The sequence below is a fragment of the Hemitrygon akajei genome, chromosome 3 (assembly GCF_048418815.1).
Source record: "Hemitrygon akajei chromosome 3, sHemAka1.3, whole genome shotgun sequence".
In the NCBI taxonomy this organism is placed as follows: Eukaryota; Metazoa; Chordata; class Chondrichthyes; order Myliobatiformes; family Dasyatidae; genus Hemitrygon; species Hemitrygon akajei.
The window spans coordinates 165,300,817-165,312,996 of NC_133126.1; the positions used below are offsets into that span (position 1 = coordinate 165,300,817).

At 39.1% G+C, this 12,180-nt stretch overlaps 1 long non-coding RNA gene across 6 annotated transcripts in view; it reads left to right on the forward strand.

Annotated features, from left to right (window-relative positions):
- Positions 1-10,789, forward strand: part of LOC140725595 (uncharacterized) — an 85,675-nt gene extending 74,886 nt beyond the window's left edge. For 3 of the 6 annotated variants that reach the window (XR_012098385.1, XR_012098381.1, XR_012098384.1), the window contains 2 exons: positions 8,869-9,023; positions 10,257-10,789. This is a non-coding gene — a long non-coding RNA (uncharacterized lncRNA). Of the gene's footprint in view, positions 1-8,868; positions 9,024-10,219 lie in introns of all 6 variants that reach the window. The other 3 variants (XR_012098382.1, XR_012098386.1, XR_012098383.1) reach the window with 3 other exon arrangements.
- Positions 10,790-12,180: the final 1,391 nt, after the last annotated feature.

A 12,180-nucleotide genomic window follows, 5' to 3' on the forward strand; every position in this document is an offset into this window, starting at 1 on the left:
TCTTTTGAAGGGTAGGGAGTCTTTGAAACTGTCTTGATCAAAGGCAGGAAAGCAGAACCTTTGATTTTTTTTAATACAGAGGGGATAAGCAAGGTATGAAGGATTACCATGGGTAGGCAGGAGTGTGGAGTTAATGTTACAATTAGATCAACCATGATCTTACTAAATGCTGAAGCAGGCTCTTGGGGCCAGATGACCTCCTTCTGCACTTGTGTATATGCACACAGTGCTTTAACAACAAAGTCCCTTGAAGAAAGAGGAGAATATAATCCATAAGCAGGGATATTCATAACTCAGCATAAAACATTGTTCGGTTAATTTATTGCTGTAGTATAGAAGAATAGCATTCATTTTTGTTGGGTGTACACCATCAGAAGTCCTCACTAAGAAAAAACCACAAGTCTTGATCAAGCAAACTAGACTTCTAGAATTAAACAAAGTAGATGAGTCAACACCAAAACTTTGACATTATTCAGAACGAATATAGTTTCAATCAAAACAGATGCATTTGTGTTCTCAATCCACCAAGCAAATGGAAGTCATGCAAGTGAAAGGTTTGTAGAGGTTTGTTGAATCATGAATTATATATTTTAATTTGACATCAGAATCCAGATTACTGTAAGATATGAATCACGATTGCATGATGAACCAGTAGATCATGATATTGCGGATCCAGTGCAAATGTCAGGAAATTAAGTACCTAAACAAGTCTGACATTGAAAGAGAACTTTTTTGAGTTCAAGTTAAATTCCAATTCAAAAAGATAGGTGCTTTCTTTATCATGATTGTTGTGTATTTAGTATTTCAGTAATATTGTTAATATATTATTTGACTAAGCATTCTTTGTTGTTTACATAATTCATTACTGGTTGTATGTATGAAGTACGTGAATGGCATACATCATTACTCCACTAAGTCATAATTGAGTGCCTCACTAAAGTCAAACTAAGTGTGCACATGCATCTTGGCTTGTGTATTTTTCTTTCAATTAGTTTTTGGAGTTACAAGACATAACAATGGCAATTAATGAGTTTTAAACTGAACCTGAGATATCTACCTTCTTGTTGAAGTGCAGCACATTTATTTTTCTTTAGAAGGGGAAAAAGAGATGTTCAGGTAAAAATAAGAAATCACACCACATGTTTTTTTCTTCATGGGGGGGGGGGTGTGAAAAATGTTCGAGTTAAAAAAAGGCAGAAAATAGATGAAATTCATGAGTTCATAAACAGTGTGTACTGTGATATTAATAAAACAGTGATAATAATAATAAATTATTTACAGTGTACAGTGATAATAATACATAAAGCAGAAATGACTAGCTACATTGGAAAGACAGGCTGAGCAGCAGATAACTGGATCATGTATATTGAATGAATTGAACAGTATTTTGAAGCAACTAGAATAGCTGGTGAGAAACGAGTACCAGTTTTGCTGAAAATACAGTTTGCTTAGATGTTCAACTGCTCCAACCAAACCAGCCGAATGAGCTTTGCTGATATCATGAACGTAATGCAGGAACATTTAGAACTGCAACCATTGTTGATTGCAGAATGCTTTAGATTTCATAAGTAGAATCAAAAGTAGGGGAGTCCATTTCAGCTTACGTGGCTGAACTGAAGAAATTGTCTGAACATTGTCAGTTTAGTGATAGGCTTAGAAATGCACTGAAAGATTGTTTAATTTGTGTAATCTTACAAGAAAGCATTCAAAAACAACTCACATTTAAAAGAGCAATTGAAATTGCTGTACCAATGGAAACAGCAGATAGAGGTAAAATTGAGTTGCAGTCAGGAATAAAAATGAGCGTGAACAAAATTGCAATGGCTATGCAGAAGCCTGCCTGGCCAAACAAATGGGCTCCCATTCACCAGATCAATGCAGATTTAGTGGTGAAGGTTGCAGAAAATGCAACATACTAGAACACATACAAAGAGCATATTAGGCAGACAAAAATAAATGGACTGCACAGGGGAGATGAAAAGACAAGTTGCAGTTTCAAAAAGAGTACTAAAGCAATATAGCTTACACCAGAAGTGAATGACAAATTAATTAGTGGATTTGGACACTGGCTCAGCTGTTTCAGTCATTCCAGAAAATGAGTTTGAACGGCATTTCAAAAATACTGAACTGAAGCCTGTGGATAACCAACTAAGAACTTATACTGGAGGAAAGATAAGTCCTGTGGAAATGATACTTAGAACAGTGAAGCCACATTGGGCTTGCATGTGGTTAAAACAAAGGAGGACCAGCATTGTGGGACTGTAATTTGTTAAGACAACTGCAACTTGAGTTCAGTCTACCATTTGTATTCCACATCCCCTGTGATAGAGTCAATTGAAAGTGAATTAAGAAAGGTGCTGATCATGTCACGGTAGTGCTCAAGGACGGCATTGGAAAACTCAAACATTGCAAGGGTAAAATAGGGTTAAGTTAAAATGCCACCCCAAGTTATACAAAACCCATCCAGTTACTTATACCATCTGTGATAAAATAGCCACTCAGCTAGAACGCATGTAGGCTGAAGGATTCTTTGGCTGAGTGGAGCCCATGGGCAATGCCTGTGGACCCAGTAGCCAAGAGGGATGGGTCTGTCAGGATCTGTGGTGATTTTAAGGTCACCATGAACTTGGTACTGAAAGTAAATCAATACCCTCTGCCCAGGATAGAGGATATTGTGCAAATCTCTCTAGGGGGAAACACTACAGTAAAATGGACTTGGCTGAGGCGTAGTTACAGAGGGAGATGGAAGAAAGGTCCAAAGTGTTTGTCACCATAAACACCCACGAAGGTGCATCTCTACCTTCTCTCTGGCAGAAAGCTATTACCCAGGTGCTGCAAGGCTACCCAGGCACTGAGTGTTACCTCAGTGTGACATCATTGTTACCAGAGAGGATGACAAGGAACATCTCCAAAATCTCACGACAGTGTTAGCAAGATTAAAAGATTATCAGCTCAGAGCATGACGCAACAAGTGTGAATTCTTTAAACTAAGCATCACTTACTGTGGTCACACCATTGATGCACATTGATTACACAAATGTGCTGAGAAAATTCAAGCAGTGGAGGATGCCCCAAGGCTAAAAGATGTGCCACAGTTCCAGTCCATTTTTAGAACTTGTCAATTACTATAACAGGTTCCTGTCAAACCTGACTTCTGTGCTCCTCCCCTTGAACGCATTGCTACCGATGGGGAAGAAGCTTGAGTTGACTTTCCAAGAAACAAAGGAAATGATGACATCATTCACTGTACTGACACATTCTGATCCACATCATCTAGTGAAGTTTGCCTGTGATGCCTTGTCTTATGGTATTGGTGCTGTCATGTCACATGTTATGAGTGATAGAAGTAAACACCACATAGCCTTTGCATCATGTTCCTTTACCACTGCAGAGGAAAGTTTACACATAGATGACAGAGGGGCCTTGAGTCTGGTTTGTGGTGTAAAATGTTTCAATCAGTACTTGTAATGTGAGCGAATTTACCCTCATTACCGATCATCAACCAGTTTTGTCTATTTTCAATCCACAGAAGGGCGCTCCACTAACAGCAGCAGCAGGAATGCAGAGACGGGCTCTGTTTCTTGGTGGACTCAATTACAAGATTGAATTCAAGAGAACAACTAACTGTGGAAATGCTCATGGGTTGTCCCATTTATCCCTGGAAAAGGAAATAACTGAAAAATATACCAAAGAGGACACTCCTCTTGACGTATTCTCCATAATGCAAATCAAAAATCTCCCTATTACCACAGAGATGATCCAAAGAGAAAACAGAAAAGACCCCCACACTACCCCAAATCTCCATGGCAACCCAAAATGGCTAGAATGTGCAGAAGGAATTTCAGTTCACCCATTTTTACCAGCGCCAGGATGAAAGTGCTCTTGATAGGGGTTGACTTAGGTGGGGATTGAGAGTTGTACCACTAAAGCTGAGAGCTAAAGTGTTGGAGGAGCTACGAGCATCTCTGACATAGGTTGTTCCAGTACTTGCCGCAGTTCTTCTGCAGACCTTGGCTGTCTCATTTGCTTCTGCATCTCCAGGCAATCCCACACAGCCTCGATGATGTAGGGATCAGGGCTCTGTGGAGGCCATACCATTTGTTGCAGAACTCCCTGTTCTTCTTTTCACTGAAGATATTTCTTTATGACCTTGGCCATGTGTTTGGGGCCATTGTCCTGCTGCAGATTGACTTTGGGACCAATCAGATGCCTCCCTAATGGTGTTGTAGGGTGGATGAGAATCTGATTGTACTTCTCAACATTGAGAATTCCATTAATTCTGGCCAGATCACCAACTCCGCTTGCAGAAATGTAGCCCCAAACCTGCAGCGAACCTCCGCCATCTTCACGTGGCTGCAGACACTCATTCACATAGCGCTCTCCAGCTCTTCGATGGATAGACTGCCTCGTGTTGGAGCCACAAATATCAAATTTTGACTCATCAGTCCAGAGTACTTGCCATTGTTCAGCACCCCAGTCCTTGTGATTGTGTGCATAGCTGAGTCTCGTGGCTTCGTTCCCACTTTGGAGGAATGGCAGCAACTCTTCCTTGAAGACTACTTCTGGCACGACTTCCCCAGACTGTAGAGGGGTGTACTTGGGTTCCAGTGGTTTATGTGAGTTTAAGGCTGAGAGCAATGTTGGGTTCTTCTGATTTAGAAGGGATGTCAGTTTGATGTATCTCTCGTCTGCTGCGCTCAGTTTCCGTGGCTGACCACTGTGTTTGTGGTCCTTAATCTTGCCTGTTTCTTTGTGCTTCTTCAGAAGAGCTTGGACAGCACATCTTGAAACTCCTGTCTGCCATGCAATTTTTCCTTGGGAGAGACCTTGCTGATATAGGATGACCACCTTGTGTCTTGTTGCTATGCTCATTCTTACCATGGTGTAAGAATTGATGGTTTGAAGTTTAACCTGTCAGATCTGCCACACCCTCACCTTTTAGTCTGGTTGTGCCTCACCCATCTGGATTCCTTCTACACCCGTTTCTATTTCAGTTAATCAGTTTAGTTCATTCAATTCATGTCGTTGATCATTAGCACCTCTTTGTTATCTTTGTTTAATCATGTACTACTTTACATTTTTGAGTTGAGATCCATTCTATATAGAATTGGGATTTATAGCTAAGCAGGGAAGAGCACTGTGTATTTAATATTTGAGTAATATTATAATATATTGTTTGATTAAGCATTCTTTGTTTTTTTCATAATTCACTTTGGTTTATATGTACAAAGTATGTGAAAGGCAAACGTCATTACACCACTGTGACATTCTGTAATTGAGTCCCTTACTAAAGTGAAACTAAGAGTACACGTGTATCCTGGCTCCCGTTTTCTTTCTTTCAATTAGTTTTTTGGAGTTACAAAATATAATACTGATAGATTTCCTGCTGTACCCGGCCCCCAAAACAACATACTTTAGAAAGCTTAAGATAATTTTAGAAAGGCTTAAGGAGTTAGGAAGGAAGTTGAGAAGCAGGACCTCAAAGGTAGTAATCTCGGGATTACTGCCTGTGCGACGTGACAGTGAGTATAGGAACAGAGTGAGGTGGAGGATAAAATGTGTGGCTGAGGGTTTGGAATGGGGGGGGGCAAGGATTCAGGTTTCTGGATCATTGGGACCTCTTTTGGGGCAGGTGCGACCTGTACCTGTCTGTCTGTACAAAAAAGACGGGTTGCACTTGATTCCCAGAGGGACCAATATCCTGAGGGCCATAGAGGGCTATGGGTAACCCTAGGTAATTTCTGAAGTAAATACATGTTCGGCACAGCATTGTGGGCCGAAGGGCCTGAATTGTGCTGTAGGTTTATGTTTCTATGTTTCTAAAATATTTTTCAGATTGAACTACAGTGGTCCCTTTAAAAATTGCTCAACATTTTAAGCAAACAGTATTCTTGTGAACTCTCACACACACGAGGAAATCTGCAGATGCTGGAAATCAAACAACACACACACAAAATGCTGGTGGAACAGCAGGCCAGGCAGCATCTATAGGGAGAAGTACATTCGACGTTTCGGGCCGAGACCCTTCGGCCCAAAATGTCGACTGTACTTCTCTCTATAGATGCTGCCTGGCCCGCTGTGTTCCACCAGCATTTTGTCCGGCATTTTCTCTGAGGGTTTAAAGTAGAAGCCAGTAGAGGAAAATCCCATTTAGGATTTCAAACTTTGCTCACAGCTTCAGTAAAAAATATCAGATCTTGATAAAACTGCCACTGCAAGCTTCTGATTGTAATCTATCAAAGTTAACCATTTGTACTAGTACCATGTAATGATGCGAAATGTGCTGTTAGAGGTGAAGGTTGGGAATTAGTTTCACATCTTTGAAACACTATTAGCAATTTGTATGCTAAATGACTGCAATCTTAGTAGAAAAGATTTTAATCAATAGTTTAAACCAAAAGAAGGAAGTTAAATATGAATTAAATATTCTGGTGAGGTCCTATGACATGAACTTTCTGTGATTCAATTTGTAAATGTAGATTTATAAGCTGCACAATGTTATACCTGTTCATAACGTTTTTCAAATACCACATGAACTGTAATTCAGTGTTGGCAAAACCTTAAAATGGCTGCATTTCAATCGGTGAACAAAAACAACATGCAAATGTGCTGCAAGTAATGCTGTGAGTGTAAACACCACAGAACATTTGAAATCGGAAGAATGTGAAGAGATGGGGGAGCAGAAATAGCAACAGCTAGAACAACATACCATAACTGTGGAGCAAATTGCCCACATAAAGGGGGTCAAAGAGCAGAGCTGCATGAAAGGAAATCATGAGGGCATGTGGCAAACAAAATCATTTTGTAAGGTAGTGCTGTGTTAAGCCATCTGATTGTGCCAAAAAGCAGAAAACAGTTCAGATTTTCCAGACAGAGCATTGTAAAGCTACACGAACAACAATGAGAATCATCAAAGCAATATCAATTAATTCTCTAGAAAGGATAAGCATACATATGAGAAATACAAAGTCAAAATAGTCACAGCTAAGGTATTCAACAGTCCTGTGAAGATTGTGATTTGGCCCATCAAGTCTATTGGTGTGATTTAAAAGCAAACACCAGAAGTGGATCGGGTGGCACAGAAGGTATATATCATGCTTACCTTGGTCGGTGGGGGAATTGAGTATAAAATGCAGGAAGTCATGTTGCAGCTTTAAAACTGGTGAGGCCACATATGGAGCGCTGTGTGCAGTTCTGATTGCCGCATTGTACGAAAGACGTGGATTCTTTAAAGAGGGAACAGAAGAGTTTCACCAGGATGTTGCCTGGATTGGAGTATATTAAATATAAGAAGTTGGACAAATTTGGATTGTTTTCTTCGGAGCATTCGAGACTGGTAGAAGTAAATGAAATTCTGAGAGGGATAGATAGGGTAGATAGAGGAGAGTTGTTTTCCTCTCCAATTGTCTTAAGGTGAGAGGGGGAAAGTTTAAAGGAGATTTACTAGGGAGGTTTTTTTTTCACAGAGAATGGTGGGTGCTGTCAGACGAGGTAGAAGAAGCAGATAGAGTAGCAACGTTTACAAGGCATTTAGTCAGACTCTTGTATAGGCAGGTAGTTGGGGGGAAACAGACCACAGGCAAGGAAATAGACTTCCTTTATATTGACATCATGATCAGTTCAAATATGATGGGCCGAACAGCACGCTGCTAGGCTCTGTTCAGTGTGCAACTCGGAGGAGAACATACTGGTTGAGGTAGAAATAATGAGATTGGGAGAAGCCTACCGAGTAGCACGTTTTGTAGACTGTGCTGTTGATGGAGGGAGTGGGTTGTGTGGGCTGCTCGGTCCTAGATGAGCGTTATTGGAGGTAGAGCATTTCATCATGCTCCTAACTTGTGAATCACAGGTGATGGAATGGGTTCAGAGTATCAGGAGTTGAGTCATTTACCACAAAATACACACCCTTCAGAATCATGGCATTTGCATTGCTGATCCAGTGGAGGTTCTGGTCAATAGTGACCTGTGGGATTTTGATAATGTAGGGTTCATATATAGTAATGACATTGATGTCAAGAGTAGGTGGTTAGACTCTCACTTGATGGAGGTGGCTATTATTTGGAACATTTGTAGCACAAATGTTACTTGACACTTATTAGTCTGTCCCTGAATGTTGCAAGGCAACATTTAACCTGCCCCCACTGATCACAGAGCAGGCAGCATGCCAACTTACTGCTGCCTTATTATTGTGATTCCTGCATGCAACAAGCACTAACCATACTATTAATTAGAAACATCAGCAGACTGAAATAGTAACTTGCTACTACCAGTTAAGACTAGCCCACACCGCCTGGAAAGGAGACAGTCATGTAGGCATCGAATTGGATCTGGGAACTATAAAGAAATGTACAAGTTAGAAAGTTTCCAGATATTGCCTTGTTGGAGGACATAGAAGCATGTAGCATCCTCCATACCTGGAGACTCCTGGATGGTGGCATAGAAGGCAGTGGGAGAAGATGCCCTTGATTATCAAACCCTGAGAAAGAATTACACAAGTAGTTTAAAGGCTCACAAGTGGTCAAAATTGGTTGGTGCAAATGCCATGTCCTACCAGCTGGCTACTAGCTTAAGCTACTGTTAAATTCACCACACTCCATCAGGTTCTGACCAACAATCTTCGATCAATATGCTTCCTCACTGCTCTCGTCTGCTGCAAGCCTCACACCAACATTTTACATATACCAGCTTGTCAGTAAGGTCAGTGAAACAAATTACATAACTTGTACCGTCATACTTGGTGCTCTCCTGTGGCAAAAGGATGAATATACTCATGAAAGTTGGTTCCCTGAACATTAATTCTGTTTCTCCCTTCACAGCTGCTGCCTGACCAGCTGTTCACTTCCATTATCTTCTGCTTCTGTTTTGCAGACCCTGCTCAGAAAACATTGTAGTCAAGACCTGAGTCATGGATAAGAAAACAAATAGAGATTAGATGTATGTACATGCTAATAAGTGATAATGAAGATGCAGCCTGAGAAGAACGTAATATGCTCGACCAAAAGCAACTCTTTTCATTCAGTAAGGTATCACATTAAGTTGTGGTAGAAGTTTAAGTCCTAAAGTATTAAAGATGGCATAGAATTGTGGAATAATATTTGTATATTATTATTATTATTATTATTATTATTATTATTATTATTATATGTATGGCCATTCTGTCCATCTGGACTATGTTGACCAAGATGCCTACCTGAGCGAGTCCTATTCACCTGCACTTGGCCCATATCCCTCTAAGCTTTCCTATCTATGTACCTGTCTAAATTGTTTTGAAATGTTGTATTCTGACCTGCGACCACCACCTCCTCTGGCAGCTTGATCCCTATACCCATCACTTTCTGTGTGGAAGTCCTGCTCCTCCAGTCCCCTTTAAGCCTTTCCTCCCTCACCTTAGACCTCTACCCTCTGGTTTTACACTTCTGTTTTAGAAGGGGCAAATAGAAGGGTAGAAGGTGCAGAGTAAAGCTAAAATATTGGCAACATGTGTCACTTCAAAAATAGGAGTATCAACTGTTATTGTGGATAATTCCAGAATGAGGCTGTGGCCAATTATCAACTGGTTAAATTACATCCTTCTGCAGTTAACTGTTTATCAACCTATGTAAAGCTAAACATATTTATGTAACATTCTGGTCTTTATAGGGATTGGATTCCTATTGAATTACCAGATAGCAAAAGAAAAAATAAATTATTGACTATTCTGACATTTTGCAAGATACGGGTCAGCATAATGATATATGAACCCAAATGCTCACCTTCCAAATACACTTAATTTCTCTTATTTATTCTCCTGACTTTTTTATCTGCATGTTGTCATAGCTTTGTATTATCAATATCTGAGTCTGCAGCAAATTGCTGTTTACCTACTAAATGTACCAACATGGAATACTCAAGATGGCAAATGATGATTATTTGATATAGTTATGATATGTTTGTATTATGATAATTCCGGATCCAGCACTGTAGCAAGCTTATGATGCTTCTGGCATTGAATGCTATAGTTTATTATGGTTTTGATCATTTCATTTGGATCTTAGGATCATGTTGAGTGGTTAAACTGTGATTAGATGCCAGTCTCTGCAGACTAAGATTTTCAGCATTGCTGGTGGTAAAGTTTTCTTTCATGGTTGCTAGGGTGTCTGATCTGACATCATCAGAGACCTCCTGTGTTGGCTAAATGTAATGTAAAATATCTTTCACATCTGTTATTACCTGTATGCAGCTTAATCCAGCACCTCTTTGTTTTGCTTATGGCTAAGTGCAAGAGAAGAATGTGGAGATTTTGTCAGAAAACACCTGCGGCCTTTACAGTCCCGTGACACAGCAGCGATGCTTGAAAAGTTGTGGCCTCCAACATTGTCTGTGGAATCTGAGATAAAATTAGCTTCCTACAAGACCTAACAAACACTTCAAAATATCCATAACTGTGTTAACATACAGGTACTGATGATATTTAAAGAATTAGAAATTTCTGCTTTGTATTTGATTAGCAATGTCACCCTACAACTAGAAAATTCTAAATCTTTGTCCTTTATTTTTATTCTGTCAACTTTTGCAGAAAAAAATTCAGCATACAGTGTTCACGCCAAGGTATTTTACAAGATCCCGACACAATCTGTGTGGCCTTGGTATCAGTAATTGTGAGGCAACCACTGTATCTTATCAAAAAATCAAAGACATGTTGTACATGCCTGCTTATTCTGATTGAAATCACATACTTCACCCACATTTGGACTGCAAGACTATCCTGCTTCACAAGTTCTCTCAAATAAAATAAATCAAAAGCTCTTAATTTACTTCTGCTGCCTCCTCAGATGTAAATCCTTTGGCATCACAATTGTTCAAATGCCTTAAAACATCACAATTTAATAATTTTATCATTCTACTAAAATGCTCTAACCTTCATTAATTAGCTGGGAAAATAAAAATTAAATTATGTAAAGCACTGTAATAGGAGGGCAGTTTACTCAACCTTATTAAGACTGGTAAATCCTAGTAAGCTACAACATTCCCCAAACATCCCCACTTTTATGGTGGTTTATATAGACCCATTAAGTATTAAGTAACCTCAGAACTGACTTAGTTTTTGCTTTAAGAAATCTTGCTGGGTGAAAAAATTTAATAAAAAAAGGATTTTCTATACAATAATCAAACTGTCCATGTTATGAAACTTTTCTTATTGTTTCAAATGAGTAGATTTTAAAACAAGCTGCATGATAATGGTTAATAAACTCTGAAAAAAACAATATATGGACACAATGGTTTATTGCATTGAGATCTTCATAATTTTATGATATGGGAGATGGTGGTTTTGTACTATTCACAGGTAAAAAGGGTACATTGAAATGTGCATGACATTGGTCTGTTCTCACAAGCCTCCGAGCAATCAGAAATGTGGAGGAATTTGTGTGCGAGAGAATAAGCAGAGTGTGGGGGTGGAGGAAAAGTGGGTGAAGAAAACCTGATAAAAAGGATGGAAGAAATAATCAAAACACAGGATCCAGGAATTGATTGAGTTCAGACTGTTTGAAGGAGCACTTAAAATTGAGAAATAGGAATCCTTACAGAGATAGAATTTATGACGAAGGACAATAGATAAGCATTAATCTCTATTTCTCTTTTCATTCTTTTCCAAAAATTTTGTTCAGTTTTTATTTTACATCTTGGAATCATTCCTGAGAACATATTTTCATCAGAAGTATGCACAGGGTTTATAGGTTTCTGTCAGTGAAATGGTTAAATCATGCTGGCTTATCTCTTAAATGGATTAGTCCTTTTTTAATGACATTTCATAGGACCGGATTCTCCAATCCACTGAGAAAGTTGCTCAATGATTGCTATACCAGAATGTAATTCAGTCTAGATTTGGTTTGTGAACTGCCTGTTAGAAATGCTTATAATTTTGATATTCAATTCACCTATTGTGCATATTTAAAGTAATTACAGGTGCTTTCACGTTAAAAATATATGTTTCATGATGGAGCTTTCCAATTATTCCCTTAAGCAATAATAATCAAGAAAAGCCTAGAATAATCATCATTTCTGCACTGTAATGTCAAAGAATACTACTTAAAATTGTAAAATAATATATTTTTAATGCGCAGAGCATTATAGTTGGATTCCTTGTGATAGTGCTAAAATTACACAGAAATTAAGAAGAGCATAATACAACCCTTTACCAAG